Raw genomic sequence first — 17563 nt, forward strand, 5'->3', positions numbered from 1 at the left:
AGGCAAACTTGTCTAACTTATGTCTGTACTCAGATATTGTTGCTTCCGCTGACTCTTGAGTATTCGAGCTTATGTATTCGAGCCCTCGAGGCCCCTGGCTTGTAATATAAAGCTTGCATTATTTCATTTTGTGTCTAGAGTTGTGTTGTGATATCTTCCCGTGAGTCCTTGATCTTGATCGTATACATTTGCGTGTATGATTAGTGTACGATTGAATTGAGGGCGTCACACCTAGGGGGGCAGGTGCGCCCCCACCCTCGTGGACAGGGGAGGCCCCCCTGACGTGGATTCTCCTTCCAGTATTTTTAATATTTTCCCAAAATAAGTTCCGTGGAGTTTCAGGTCATTCCGAGAACTTTTGTTTCTGCACATAAATAACACCATGGCAATTCTGCTGAAAACAGCGTCAGTCCGGGTTAGTTCCATTCAAATCATGCAAGTTAGAGTCCAAAACAAGGGCAAAAGTGTTTGGAAAAGTAGATACGACGGAGATGTATCAAGAACTATGTTGACATGACCGAGACACCTCTCCGGTCAATAACCAATAGCGGAAACTGGATGCCCATATTGGCTCCTACATATTCTACAAAGATCTTTATCGGTCGAACCGTTGTGACAACATACGCAATTCCCTTTTGTCCATCGGTATGTTACTTGCCCGAGATTCGATCGTCGGTATCTTCATACCTAGTTCAATCTCGTTACCGGCAAGTCTCTTTACTCGTTCCATAATACATCACCTCGTGACTAACTCCTTAGTCGTTTGCTTGCAAGCTTACGATGTGTATTACCGAGAGGGCCCAGAGATACCTCTCTGATACATGGAGTGACAAATCCCAATCTCAATTCACACCAACTCAACAAACACATTCGGAGATACCTGTAGAGCATCTGTATGATCACCCAGTTACGTTGTGACGTTTGATATCACACAAGGTATTCCTCCGGTAGCCAGGAGTTGCATGATCTCATGGTCGAAGGAACATGGATTTGACATTAAGAAAACAGTAGCAATAAACTGAACGATCATATGTGCTACCTCTTGAGCACTGCGTTGGTTTTCCCTTGAAGAGGAAAGGGTGATGCAGTAAAGCAGCGTAAATATTTCCCTCGGTTTTTGAGAACCAAGGTATCAATCCAGTAGGACGCCACGCACGAGTCCCTCGCACCTACACAAACAAATAAAAACCTCGCAACCAACACAATAAAGGGGTTGCCAATCCCTTCACGGTCACTTACGAAAGTGAGATCTGATAGATATGAGAAGATAATATTTTTGGTATTTTTGTAATAAAGATGCAAAGTAAAATAAAAGGCAATAAAAATAGCTAAGTGTTGGAAGATTAATATGATGGAAAATAGACCCGGGGGCCATAGGTTTCACTAGTACCTTCTCTCGAGAGCATAAGTATTACGGTGGGTGAACAAATTACTGTTGAGCAATTGATAGAATTGAGCATAGTTATGAGAACATCTAGGTATGATCATGTATATAGGCATCACGTCCGTGACAAGTAGACCGACTCCTGCCTGCATGTACTACTATTACTCCACACATCGACCGCTATCCAGCATGCATCTAGAGTATTAAGTTCATAAGAACAGAGTAACGCTTTAAGTAAGATGACATGATGTAGAGGGATAAACTCATGCAATATGATATAAACCCCATCTTGTTATCCTTGATGGCAACACTACAATACGTGCCTTGCTGCCCCTGCTGTCATTGGGAAAGGACACCGCAAGATTGAACCCAAAGCTAAGCACTTCTCCCATTGCAAGAAATATCAATCTAGTAGGCCAAACCAAACTGATAATTTGAAGAGACTTGCAAAGATAACCAATCATACATAAAAGAATTCAGAGAAGATTCAAATATTGTTCATAGATAAACTTGATCATAAACCCACAATTCATCGGTCTCAAAAAACACACCGCAAAAGAAGATTACATCGAATAGATCTCCACGAGAATCGTGGGGAACTTTGTATTGAGATCCAAAGAGAGAGAAGAAGCCATCTAGCTAATAACTATGGACCCAAAGGTCTGAGGTAAACTACTCACACATCATCGGAGAGGCTATGGTGTTGATGTAGAAGCCCTCCGTGATCAATGCCCCCTCCGGCAGGACGCCGGAAAAGGCCCCAAGATGGGACCTCACGGGTACAGAAGGTTGCGGCGGTGGAATTAGGTTTTCGTGGATGCCTCTGTTGGTTTGGGGGTACGTAGGTATATATAGGAGGAAGAAGTACGTCGGTGGAGCAACATGGGCCCCACGAGGGTGGAGGGCGCGCCCAGGGGGGTAGGCGCGCCCCCTACCTCGTGCCCTCCTGGTTGCTTTCTTGACGTAGGGCCCAAGTCCTCTGGATCACGTTTGTTCCGAAAATCACGTTCCCGAAGGTTTCATTCCGTTTGGACTCCATTTGATATTCTTTTTCTGCGAAACACTAAAATAGGCAAAAAACAGCAATTTGGGCTGGGCCTCCGGTTAATAGGTTAGTCCCAAAAATAATATAAAAGTGTATAACAAAGCCCATTAATCATCCAAAACAGAATATAATATAGCATGAAGCAATCAAAAATTATAGATACGTTGGAGATGTATCAAGCATCCCCAAGCTTAATTCCAGCTCGTCCTCGAGTAGGTAAATGATAAAAATAGAATTTTTGATGCGGAATGCTACTTGGCATAATTTTTAATGTAACCCTCTTACTTTTCGTATGAATATTGAGATCCGAAAGATTCAAGATAAAAGTTTGATATTGACATAAAAGTAATAATACTTCAAGCATACTAACTAAGCAATCATGTCTTCTCAAAATAACATGGCCAAAGAAAGTTCATCCCTACAAAATCATATAGTTTAGTCATGCTCCATTTTCGTCACACAAGAATGCTCTCATCATGCACAACCCCGATGACAAGCCAAGAAATTGTTTCATACTTTAGTAATCTCCAGCTTTTTCAACCTTCACGCAATACATGAGCGTGAGCCATGGATATAGCACTATGGGTGGAATAGAATATAATGATGGGGGTTATGTGGAGAAGGCAAAAAGGAGAAATTCTCACATCAACGCAGCTAATCAACGGGCTACAGAGATGCCCATCGATTGATGTTAATGCAAGGAGTAGGGACAGCCATGCAACGGATCCACTAGAGCTATAAATGCATGAAAGCTCAACAAAAGAAACTAAGTGGGTGTGCATCCAACTTGCTTGCTCACGAAGACCTAGGGCATTTGAGGAAGCTCATTGTTGGAATATACAAGCCAAGTTCTATAATGAAAAATTCCCACTAGTATATGAAAGTGACAAAACAAGAGACTCTCTATCATGAAGATCATGGTGCTACTTTGAAGCACAAGTGTGGAAAAAGGATAGTAGCATTGTCCCTTTTTTTGGCGTCCCTTTTTTTTATTTGGCCTTTTTCTTTTTTTTTTCTTTTTTGGGACAATGCTCTATGAATGCTGATCATCACACTACTATTTATTTACAACTCAATGATTACAACTCGATACTAGACAAAGTATGACTCTATGAATGCCTCCGGCGGTATACCGGGATGGGCAATGAATCAAGAGTGACATGTATGAAAAATTATGAACGGTGGCTTTGCCACAAATACGATGTCAACTACATGACCATGCAAAGCAATATGACAATGATGAACGGAACGGTGGAAAGTTGCATGGCAATATATCTCGGAATGGCTATGGAAATGCCATAATAGGTAGGTATGGTGGCTGTTTTGAGGAAGATATAAGGAGGTTTATGTGTGATAGAGCATATCATAACACGGGGTTTGGATGCACCGGCGAAGTTTGCACCAACTCTCAATGTGAGAAAGGGCAATGCAGGGTACCGAAGAGGCTAACAATGATGGAAGGGTAAGAGTGCGTATAATCCATGGACTCAACATTAGTCATAAAGAACTCACATACTTATTGCAAAAATCTACAAGTCATCAAAAACCAAGCACTACGCGCATGCTCCTAGGGGGATAGATTTGTAGGAAAAGACCATCGCTCGTCCCCGACCGCCACTCATAAGGAAGACAATCAAAGAACACCTCATGTTTCAAATTTGTTACATAACGTTACCATACGTGCATGCTACGGGACTTGCAAACTTCAACACAAGCATTTCTCAATTCCACAACTGCTCAACTAGCACAACTTTAATATCACTACCTCCATATCTCAAAACAATCGTCTAGCATCAAACTTCTCTTAGTATTCAACACACTCATAAGAAAGTTTTTTACTAGTTTTGCATACCTAACATATTAGGATTAATTTCCCAATTTAAGCAAATTACCATACTGTTTAAGACTCTCAAAATAATCTAAGTGAAGCATGAGAGAATAATAGTTTCTATCAAACGAAACCACCGCCGTGCTCTAAAAGATATAAGTGAAGCACTAGAGCAAAAACTATATAGCTCAAAAGATATAAGCGAAGCGCATAGAGTATTCTAAAAAATTCCGAATCAAGTGTGTCTCTCTCAAAAGGTGTGTACACCAAAGTTGATTGTGGCGAACTAAAAAATAAAGACTGAAATTATACAAGACGCTCCAAGCAAAACACATATCATGTGGTGAATAAAAATATAGCTCCAAGTAAAGTTACCAATGGAAGTAGATGAAAGAGGGGATGCCTTCCGGGGCATCCCCAAGCTTTGGCTTTTTGGTGTCCTTAGATTATCTTGGGGTTCCCTGGGCATCCCCAAGCTTAGGCTCTTGCCACTCCTTGTTCCATAATCCATCAAATCTTTTACCCAAAACTTGAAAACTTCACAACACAAAACTGAACAGAAAATCTCGTGAGCTCCGTTAGCGAAAGAAAACAAAACACCACTTCAAGGTATTGTAATGAACTCATTGTTTATTTATATTGGTGTTAAACTTGCTGTATTCGAACTTCTCTATGGTTTATAAACTATTTTACTAGCCATAGATTCATCAAAATAAGCAAACAACACACGAAAAACAGAATCTGTCAAAAACAGAACAGTCTGTAGTAATCTGTAACTAACGCAAACTTCTGGAACTCCAAAAATTCAGCCAAAATAGGACGACCTAGAAAATTTGTTTATTGATCAGCAGCAATTGGAATATTTTATCATGTACTGGTGATTTTTAACAATTATTTTCGTGAACAGAAAGTTTCTGGAATTTTCAGCAAGATCAAATAACTATCATCCAAGAAGATCCTATAGATTTAACTTGGCACAAACACTAATTAAAAAATAAAAACAAATCTAACCAGAGGCTATATCAAATATTTATTCCTAAACATAAGCAAAAAGCAAAAAAAACTAAAAATAAAATTGGGTTGCCTCCCAACAAGCGCTATCGTTTAACGCCCCTAGCTAGGCATAAAAGCAAGGATAGATCTAGGTATTCCCATCTTTGGAAGGAAATCCATAAGTGGCTCTCATAATAGATTCATAAGGTAATTTTATATTCTTTCTAGGGAAGTGTTTCATGCCTTTCCTTAACGGAAATTGGAATCTAATATTTCCTTCCTTCATATCAATAATTGCACCAATCGTTCTAAGGAAAGGTCTACCAAGAATAATAGGACATGAAGGATTGCAATCTATATCAAGCACAATAAAATCTACGGGCACATAGTTCCTATTTGCAACAATAAGAAAATCATTAATTCTTCCCATAGGTTTCTTAATGGTGGAATTCGCAAGGTGCAAGTTCAAAGAACAATCATCAAATTCACGGAAACCTAGCAAATCACACAAAGTTTTTGGAATCGTGGAAACACTAGCACCCAAGTCACACAAAGCATAGCATTCATGATCTTTAATTTTAATTTTAATAGTAGGTTCCCACTCATCATAAAGTTTTCTAGGGATAGAAACTTCCAACTCAAGTTTTTCTTCATAAGATTGCATCAAAGCTTCAACGATATGTTTAGTAAATGCTTTATTTTGACTATAAGCATGAGGAGAATTTAGCACGGATTGCAACAAGGAAATACAATCTATCAAAGAGCAATTATCATAATTAAATTCCTTGAAATCCAAAATAGTGGGTTCATTAATATCTAGAGTTTTGATCTCTTCAATCCCACTTTTACCAATTTTTGCATCAAGATCTAAAAACTCCGAATTTTTGGAACGCCTTCTAGGTAAAGGTGGCTCATATTCAGTCCCATCATTATCAAGATTCATATTGCAAAACAAAGATTTAATAGGGTACACATCAATAACTTTTAGATCTTCATCTTTATTTTCATAGAAACTAGAACACGCCTTCACAAAGCAATCTTTCTTAGCACGCATCCTAGCGGTTCTTTCTTTGCACTCATCAATGGAAATTATCATGGCTTTGAGAGACTCATTGATATCATGCTTAGGAGGAATAGATCTAAGTTTCAAAGAATCAACATCAAGAGAAATTCTATCAATGTTCCTAGCCAATTCATCAATCTTAGGCAACTTTTCTTCAAGCAAAGCATTGAAATTCTTTTGCGAATTCATAAATTCTTTAACACTAGTCTCAAATTCAGAGGGAATCTTATTAAAATTTCCATAAGAGTTGTTGTAGGAATTACCATAATTATTAGAGGAATTACTAGGATACGGCCTAGGATTAAAGTTTCCTCTATACGCGTTGTTACCAAAATTATTCCTACCAACAAAATTCACATCCATAGATTCATTATTATTCTCAATCAAAGTAGAAAAAGGCATATCATTAGGATCAGAATAAACACTTTTATTAGCAAATAATTTCATAAGTTCATCCATCTTTCCACTTAAAACATTAATTTCTTCTATCGCATGCACTTTCTTATTAATAGATCTTTCAGTGTGCCATGGAGAATAATTAACCATAATATTATCTAGGAGTTTAGTAGCTTCTCCAAAAGTGATTTCCATAAAAGTTCCTCCCCCGGCCGAATCTAAAAGATTTCTAGAAGCAAAATTCAATCCGGCATAAATTTTTTGTATAATCATCCACAAATTCAACCCATGTGTAGGGCAATTACGTGTCATTAATTTCCCAAGCTTGTGCAACATGTTCATGATCAAGTTGCTTAAAATTCATAATATCGTTTCTAAGAGAGATGATCTTAGCGGGAGGAAAATACTTCGAGATAAAAGCATCTTTGCACTTATTACATGAATCAATACTATTTTTAGGCAAAGACGAAAACCAAGCTTTAGCATGATCTCTAAGCGAAAAAGGAAATAGCTTTAATTTAACAATATCATTGTCCACATCTTTCTTCTTTTGCATATCACACAAATCAACGAAGCTATTTAGATGGGTAGTGGCATCTTCACTAGGAAGGCCGGTGAATTGATCTTTCATAATAAGATTCAACAAAGCAGCATTGATTTCACAAGATTCAGTTTCGGTAAGAGGAGCAATCGGAGTGCTAAGAAAATCCAACACACGAGCAAACAAGAGTATTGGTAAAGTCACACAATTTAGTATTGGTATTGGTAAAGTCACACAATTTAGTATTGTCTTGAGCCATAGTGACAAGTAAGCAATCCAACACACGAGCAAACAAGAAGCAAGCGAAAAAGAGGCGAACGAAAAAGAGAGGGCGAATAAAACGGCAACGGTGAAGTGGGGGAGAGGAAAACGAGAGGCAAATGGAAAATAACGTAATGCGGGAGATAAGAGTTTGTGATGGGTACTTGGTATGTTGACTTTTGCGTAGACTCGCCGACAACAGTGCCAGAAATCCTTCTTGCTACCTCTTGAGCACTGCGTTGGTTTTCCCTTGAAGATGAAAGGGTGATGCAGTAAAGCAGCGTAAGTATTTCCCTCAGTTTTTGAGAACCAAGGTATCAATCCAGTAGGAGGCCACACACGAGTCCCTCGCACCAACACAAACAAATCAAAACCTCGCAACCAACGCAATAAAGGGGTTGTCAATCCCTTCACGGTCACTTACGAAAGTGAGATCTGATAGATATGATAAGATAATATTTTTGGTATTTTTATAATAAAGATGCAAAGTAAAATAAAAGGCAATAAAAATAGCTAAGTGTTGGAAGATTAATATGATGGAAATAGACCCGGGGGCCATAGGTTTCACTAGTTCCTTCTCTCGAGAGCATAAGTATTACGGTGGGTGAACAAATTACTGTTGAGAAATTGATAGAATTGAGCATAGTTATGAGAATATCTAGGTATGATCATTTATATAGGCATCACGTCCGTGACAAGTAGACCGACTCCTGCCTGCATCTACTACTATTACTCCACCCATCGACCGCTATCCAGCATGCATCTAGAGTATTAAGTTCATAAGAACAGAGTAACGCTTTAAGTAAGATGACATGATGTAGAGGGATAAACTCATGCAATATGATATAAACCCCATCTTGTTATCCTCGATGGCAACAATACAATATGTGCCTTGCTGCCCCTGCTGTCACTGGGAAAGGCACCGTAATATTGAACCCAAAGCTAAGCACTTCTCCCATTGCAATAGAGATCAATCTAGTAGGCCAAACCAAACTGATAATTCGAAGAGACTTACAAAGATAACCAATCATACATAAAAGAATTCAGAGAAGATTCAAATATTGTTCATAGATAAACTTGATCATAAACCCACAATTCATTGGTCTCAACAAACACACCGCAAAAGAAGATTACATCGAATAGATCTCCATGAGAATCGTGGATAACTTTGTATTGAGATCCAAAGAGAGAGAAGAAGCCATCTAGCTAATAACTATGGACCCGAAGGTCTGAGGTAAACTACTCACACGTCATCGGAGAGGCTATGGTGTTGATGTAGAAGCCCTCCGTGATCAATGCCCCCTCCGGCAGGACGCCGGAAAAGGCCCCAAGATGGGATCTCTCGGGTACAGAAGGTTGCGGCGGTGGAATTAGGTTTTCGTGGATGCCTCTGTCGGTTTGGGGGTACGTAGGTATATATAGGAGGAAGAAGTATGTCGGTGGAGCAACGTGGGCCCCACGAGGGTGGAGGGCGCGCCCAGGGGGGTAGGCGCGCCCCCTACCTCGTGCCCTCCTGGTTACTTTCTTGACGTAGGGTCCAAGTCCTCTAGATCACGTTTGTTCCGAAAATCACGTTCCCGAAGGTTTCATTCCGTTTGGACTCCGTTTTGATATTCTTTTTCTGCGAAACACTGAAATAGGCAAAAAACAGCAATTTGGGCTGGGCCTCCGGTTAATAGGTTAGTCCCAAAAATAATATAAAAGTGTATAACAAAGCCCATTAATCATCCAAAACAGAATATAATATAACATGAAGCAATAAACAATTATAGATACGTTGGAGACGTATCAAGCATCCCCAAGCTTAATTCCTGCTCGTCCTCGAGTAGGTAAATGTCCATGGTTAGGAAACCTTAACCATCTTTGATCAACGAGCTAGTCTAGTAGAGGCTCACTAGGGACACGGTATTTTTTTATGTATTCACACATGTATTTAAGTTTCCGATCAATACAATTCTAGCATGAATAATAAACCTTTATCATGAATAATATAATATAAAATAACAACTTTATTATTGCCTCTAGGGCATATTTCCTTCAGTGTCCCACTTGCACTAGAGTCAATAATCTAGTTCACATCGTCATGTGATTAACGCCCATTGTTCACATCACCATGTGACCAATACCCAAAGAGTTTACTAGAGTCAACAATCTAGTTCACATCGCTATGGGATTAATACCCAAAGAGTACTAAGGTTTGATCATGTTTTGCTTGTGAGAGAGGTTTAGTCAACGGGTCTGCCACATTCAGATTCGTATGTATTTCACAAATTTCTATGTCTACAATGCTCTGCATGGAGCTACTCTAGCTAATTTATCCCACTTTCAATACGTATCCAGATTGAGACTCAGAGTCATCTGGATCGGTGTAAAAGCTTGCATAAACGTAACTCTTTACGACGAACTCTTTATCACCTCCATAACAGAGAAATATTTCCTTAGTCCTCTAAGGATAATTTTGACCGTTGTCTAGCGACCTACTCCTGGATCACTATTGTACCACCTTGCCAAACTCATGGCAAGGTACACAACAGGTTTGGTACACAGCATGGCATACTTTATAGAACCTATGGCCGAGGCATAGGGAATGACTTTCATTCTCTCTCTATCTTCTGCCGTGGTCGGGCTTTGAGTCTTACTCAACTTCACACCTTACAATACAGGCTAGAACTCCTTCTTTGACTGATCCATTTTGAAATCCTTCAAAATCTTGTCAAGGTATGTACTCATTGAAAATCTTATCAAGCGTCTTGATCTATCTCTATAGATCTTGATGCCCAATATGTAAGCAGCTTCACCGAGGTCTTTCATTGAAAAATTCTTATTCAAGTACCTTTTATGCTCTCCAGAAATTCTATATCATTTCCAATCAGCAATATGTCATCCACATATAATATCAGAAATGCTACAGAGCTCCCACTCACTTTTTTGTAAATACAGGCTTCATCGAAAGTCTGTATAAAACCATATGCTTTGATCACCTCATCAAAGCGTATATTCCAACTGCGAGATGCTTGCACCAATCCATAGATGGATCGCTGGAGCTTGCCCACTTTGTTAGCACCTTTAGGATCGACAAAACCTTCTGGTTGCATCATATACAACTCTTCTTTAAGAAATCCATTGAGGAATGCAGTTTTGACGACCATTTTCCAGATTTCATAATCATAAAATGCAGCAATTGCTAACATGATTCGGACGGACTTAAGCATCGCTATGGGTGAGAAGGTATCATCGTAGTCAACCCCTTGAACTTGTCGAAAACCTTTTGTGACAAGTCGAGCTTTGTAGACAGTAACATTACCATTAGCGTTAGTCTTCTTCTTGAAGATCCATTTATTCTCTATGGCTTGCCGATCATCGGGCAAGTCCACCCAAGTCCATTCTTTGTTCTCATACATGGATCCTATCTTAGATTTCATGGCCTCAAGCCATTTGTCAGAATCTGGGCTCATCATAGCTTCGTCATAATTCATTGGTTCGCCATGGTCTAATAACATAACTTCCAGGACAGGATTACCGTACCACTCTGGTGCGGAACATGCTCTGTTAAATCTACGAGGTCCAGTAGTAACTTGATCTGAAGTTTCATGATCATCATCATTAACTTCCTCTCCAGTTGGTGTAGGCATCACAGAAATGAATTTCTCTGATGTGCTACTTTCCAAATTGAGAGAAGGTACGATTACCTCATCAAGTTCTACTTTCCTCTTACTCACTTCTTTCGAGAGAAACTCCTTCTCTAGAAAGGATCCATTCTTAGTAACAAAGATCTTGCCTTCAGATCTGTCATAGAAGGTGTACCCAATTGTTTCTTTAGGGTATCCTATGAAGACGCACTTCTCCGATTTGGGTTCGAGCTTATCAGGCTGAAGCCTTTTGACATAAGTGTCACAACCCCAAACTTTATGTTTCTTGCCAAACCACAGTTCATACGGTGTCGTCTTAACGGATTTAGACGGTGCCCTATTTAGCGTGAATACGGCTGTCTCTAATGCATAACCCCAAAACGATAGTGGTAAATCGCTAAGAGACATCATAGATCACACCATATCTAATAAAGTACGGTTACAACGTTAGGACACACCATTACGCTGTGGTGTTCCAGGTGGCGTGAGTTGTGAGACAATTCCACATTGTTTTAAATGAAGGCCAAACTCATAACTCAAATATTTGCCTCCGCGATCAGATCATAGAAACTTTATTTTCTTGTCACGATGATTCTCCACTTCACTCTGAAATTATTTGAACTTTTCAAATGTTTCAGACTTGTGCTTCATCAAGTAGATATACTCATACCTACTCAAATGATCTGTGAAGGTCAAAAAATAACGATACCCGCCGTGTGCCTCAACACTCGTCGGACCGTATACATCGGTAGGTATTATTTCCAATAAGTTATTAGCTCGCTTCATTGTTTCGGAGAACGGAGTCTTAGTCATCTTGCCTATGAGGCATGGTTTGCAAGCATCAAATGATTCCAAAAGTCCATCTGCATGGAGTCTCTTCATGCGCTTTACACCAATATGACCTAAACGACAGTGTCAGAAGTATGTTGCACTATCATTATAAACTTTGCATATTTTGGCATCAATTTTATTAATATGTGTATCACTATGATTGAGATACAATAAACCATTCACATTGGGTGTATAACCATATAAGGTTTTATTCATGTAAACAGAACAATAATTATTCTCTGACTTAAATGAATAACCGTATTGCTATAAACATGAGCAAATCATATTCATGCTCAACGCAAACACCAAATAACATTTATTTAGGTTCAACACTAATCCCGAAGGTAGAGGGAGTGTGCGATGGCGATCGTATCAACCTTGGAATCACTTCCAACACACATCGTACCTCGCCCTTAACTAGTCTTTGTTTATTCTGCAACTCCTGTTTCAAGTTACTAATCTTAGCAACTGAACCGGTATCAAATACCCAGGGGCTACTACGAACACTAGCAAGGTACACATCAATAACATGTATATCAAATATACTTTGTTCACTTTGCCATCCTTCTTATTCGCCAAGTATTTGGGGCAGTTCCGCGTCCAGTGACCATTTCCTTTGCAGTAGAGGCACTCAGTTTCAGGCTTGGGTCCAGCTTTGGGCTTATTCATGGGAGCGGCAACTTGCTTGCCATTCTTCTTGAAGTTCCCTTTCTTTCCCTTGCCCTTTTTCTTGAAACTAGTGGTCTTGTTACTCATCAACACTTGATGCTCTTTCTTGATTTCTACCTTCACCGATTTCAGCATCACGAAGAGCTCAGGAATCATTTTCGTCACCCCTTGTATATTATAGTTCATCACAAAGTTCTACTAGCTTGGTGATAGTGACTAGAGAACTCCGTCAATCACTGTCTTATCTGGAAGATTAACTCCCACTTGATTCAAGTGATTGTAGTACCCACACATTCTGAGCACATGCTCACTGGTTGAGCTATTCTCCTCCAACTTGTAGGCAAAGTATTTGTCAGAGGTCTCATACCTCTCGACACGGGCATGAGTCTGAAATACCGATTTCAGCTCTTGGAATATCTCATATGCTCCATGGCGTTCAAAACGTTTTTGAAGTCCCGGTTCTAAGCCGTAAAGCATGGCACACTAAACTATCAAGTAGTCATCATATCGAGCTTGCCAAACGTTCAAAACGTCTACATCTGCTCCTGCAATTGGTATGTCACCTAGTGGTGCATCAAGGACATAATTCTTCTGTGCAGTAATGAGGATAATCCTCATATCACGGACCTAGTCCGCATCATTGCTACTATCATCTTTAAACGTATTTTTCTCTAGGAACATATAAAAAACAAATGGGCAGCTACATCACGAGCTATTGATCTACAACATAATTTGCAAATACAATCAGGACTAAGTTCATGATAAATTAAGTTCAATTAATCAAATTACTAATGAACTTCCACTTAAATAGACATCCCTCAAGTCATCTAAGTGATACGTGATCCAAATCAACTAACCCATGTCCGATGATCACGTGAGATGGGGTACTCATCAATGGTGAACATCTGTATGTTGATCATATCGGCTATATGATTCAGGTTCGACCTTTCGGTCTCCAGTGTTCCGAGGCCATGTCTGTATATGCTAGGCTCGTCAAGTTTAACCCAAGTATTCTGCATGTGCAAAACTATCTTACACCTGTTGTATGTGAACTTAGAGCCTATCACACCCGATCATCACATGGTGTCTCAACACGATGAACTGTAGCAACGGTGCATACTCAGGGAGAACACTTTTACCTTGAAATTTAGTGAAGGGATCATCATATAATGCTACCGCCATACTAAGAAAAATAAGACGCATAAAATATAAACATCACATGCAATCAAAATATGTAACATGATATGGCCATCATCATCTTATGATTTTGATCTCCATCTCCAAAGCAACTTCATGATATCCATCGTCACCGGCTTGACACATTGATCTACATCATGGCGTCGTGCTTGTCTGGCCAACTATTGCTAACGCATAGCGATAAAGTAAAGCAATTACATGGCGTTTGCATTTCATACAATAAAGAGACAACCATAAGGCTCCCGCCGGTTGCCGATAATTTACAAAACATGATCATCTCATACAATAACATTTATCACATCATGTCTTGACCATATCACATCACAACATACCCTACAAAACCAAGTTAGACATCCCATACTTTGTTGTTGCAAGTTTTACGTGGCTGCTACGCGCTTCTCGCAAGAACCGTTTTTACCTATGGCAAAAACCACAATGGTGATTCATCAAGTTTGTTGTTTTAACCTTCTTCAAGGACCGGCCATAGTCAAATTTGATTCAACTAAAGCAGGAGAAACAAACACTCGCCAGCCACCTTTATGCAAAACTAGTTGCATGTCTGTCGGTGGAACCTGTCTCATGTGCGTGGACATGTAAGGTTGGTCTGGGCCGCTTCATCCCACAATACCACCGAATCAAAATAAGACGTTGGTGGTAAGCAGTATGACTATCACCGCCCACAACTCTTTGTGTTCTACTCGTGCATATCATCTACGCATAGACCTGGCTCAGATACCATTGTTGGGAACCGTTGCATGGAAAACAAAAAAAAATCTACGCACACGCAATGATCTATCCATGGAGATGCATAGCAACGAGGGGGAGTGTGTCTACATACCCTCGTAGACCGTAAGCGGTTGATGTAGTCGAGCTTCTTCGTGCTTCAACCGATCAAGTACCGAACGCACGACACCTCCGCGTTCTGCACACGTTCAGCTCGGTGACGTCCCTCGCCTTCTTGATCCAGCAAGACGTCGAGGTAGTAGATGAGTTCCGTCAGCACAACGGTGTGGCGATGGTGACAATGAAGTGATCTCCGCAGGGCTTCACCCAAGCACTACGAAAATATGTCCGAGGTGTAAACGGTGGAGGGGGGCGCCACACACGGCTAGGCAATTGTCTGTTTTGTGCTAGATGCCCCTCCTCATATATGTATATATATAGGTGGGAGGGAGAGGGGAGAGGCCAAGGGCCGCCCCAGGTAGGTCCGAATCCTACTTGGGCTCCGGCCCTTGGCCGCGCCCGCTGCCATATTTGTCGGCGGGGGAAGGAAAGAGGGGGGGAGAGGGAAGGAAGGGGGAATCCTATTCCACTCTTTCCTTTCCCTTCCCCTCTTTCCTTCTCCTCCTAGGCCGGCCCATATGGGGGGGGGGCGCACAAGCCCCTTGTGGTTGGTCGTTTCCCCTCTTGGCCCATAAGGCCCATATCTTTTGCCGGGGGTGCCCGGAACCCCTTCCGGTGACCCGATAAGTACTCGGTACCCCCCGAAACAATTTCGGTGTCCGAATACCATCGTCATATATATCAATCTTTACCTCTCGACCATTTCGAGAATCCTCGTAATGTCCGTGATCTCTTCCGGGAATCCGACCAACATTCGGTCACTAAATCACATAACTCATATAATACTATATCGTCATCGAACGTTAAGCGTGCGAACCCTACGGGTTCGAGAACTATGTAGACATCACCGAGACACCTCTTCGGTCAATAACCAATAGCGGAACCTGGATGCCCATATTGGGTCCTACATATTCTACGAAGATCTTTATCGGTTGAACCGTTATGACAACATACTTAATTCCCTTTGTCGATCATATGTTAGTTGCTCGAGATTCGATCATCGGTATCTTCATACCTAGTTCAATCTTGTTACCGGCAAGTCTCTTTACTCGTTCCGTAAAACATCACCTCATGATTAACTCCTTAGTCGTTTGCTTGCAAGCTTATGATGTGTATTACCGAGAGGGCCCAGAGATACCTCTTCGATACACGAAGTGACAAATCCCAATCTCGATTCGCACCAACTCAACAAACACCTTCGGAGATACCTGTAGAGCATCTTTATGATCAGCCAGTTACATTGTGACATTTGATAGCACACAAGGTATTCCTATGGTATCCGGGATTTGCATGATCTCATGGTCGAAGGAACATGTATTTTACATTAAGAAAGCAGTAACAATAAACTGAACGATCATATGCTATGCTAACGAATGGGTCTTGTCCATCACATCATTCTCCTAATGATGTGATCCCGTCACCAAATAAAAACTCATATACATGGCTTGGAAACCTTAACCATCTTTGATCAATGAGCTAGTCTAGTAGAGGCTCACTAGGGACACGGTACTTGTTTATGTATTCACACATGTATTTAAGTTTCTGATCAATACAATTCTAGCATGAATAATAGAACTTTATCATGAATAAGGAAATATAAAATAACAACTTTATTATTGCCTCTAGGGCATATTTCCTTCACTGATCCCCTCCCCTCGTGTTCATGCTGATCCGCCACCTGCCCCGCTCTCTGCCATGATCCCTCGCCTTGAGGGAAATGTGGATGTCCGACCTATCCATCATGTTACTTCCAAAACATGGGCCTAACGCGACATACCCACCCCCATGACACACCCTTCCTTTTCCTGCTGGACCCTCCCCTTCCCGCTCGGTTTCCCATCGTAACGGGACATTTCTCGCTGGAGCCCTCTCCTTTAAAACTGGATGATGCCCACCTCACCTTCGCCATGGCGCCCTCTCCTTTAAAACTGGATGACGCCCACCTCACCATACTTCTCCACGGATCGCCAAGGAGGAGTCCACGTCAACCTCCCCACTCTCTGCCCTGATCCCCTCCTCCCCCCGCCCATGTGTTCGTGCCGATCCACCACCCCCATCAAGGGGTAGAAGGCGTGCACCGCCAGTGACCTCCCCGAGCAAAGAAGGCAGATCCAATGTCTCCCGAGCCATTGCCACGTTGTAACATGCAGTTGAATGTTGTGCATTCCACAAAAATATGATGTCCATTGTTAGCCATGCAACTAATATGCCACTGTGTCCGTTATTAACTCTTGAAGAAACAAAGCAATGCATTTATTCTTCCATCCCAACTAAAAAATTGTAAAGACTTGATGAAAAATAATGTGAATTTCTCACACATGCAATTTGTTGTAAATCCATCTCTAATGAAATGCATTTTGTTACATTTTCTGAAGTAGGAAAAGTATTCCGCTCAGATAGCCGTAACTGAGAAGAACAACCCCAACCCCCATCCAGATCCACATCCACATCTGTGGCATAATATAAGTAGCGGGCCCACATGTTTCCACATATTTTTTATGGGACAAGTGGACATCCCACACAATCTCACACTAATGATAGATTCAGCTAAACTGTTGTAGCAAAACATAATACTAACACTTCAAGTAGCCTACGATTGATGCTAGTTAATTGCCCGTACGCTACAACAATGGCATATATATTTAGTAAATCAACATTAATTGTATATCACATACATATTCAAAATCTTCTCGCACACGAGGCTGCCTTTGCGACTTTCTTACCGGTAAATCACTATACTTATATTCCCTTTTTCCTCCCGACAAAAAATGTTTATCAAAGTGATATGTGAATTGATATATTGACAACCATAATAAAATATCAAGAGCTAAAAACACTTTAATCAAATAATTTAAGAATGCATCCCTGATGCATTTGATATTG

This window comes from Triticum aestivum, chromosome 1D (assembly GCF_018294505.1).
Source record: "Triticum aestivum cultivar Chinese Spring chromosome 1D, IWGSC CS RefSeq v2.1, whole genome shotgun sequence".
Taxonomy (NCBI): domain Eukaryota; kingdom Viridiplantae; phylum Streptophyta; class Magnoliopsida; order Poales; family Poaceae; genus Triticum; species Triticum aestivum.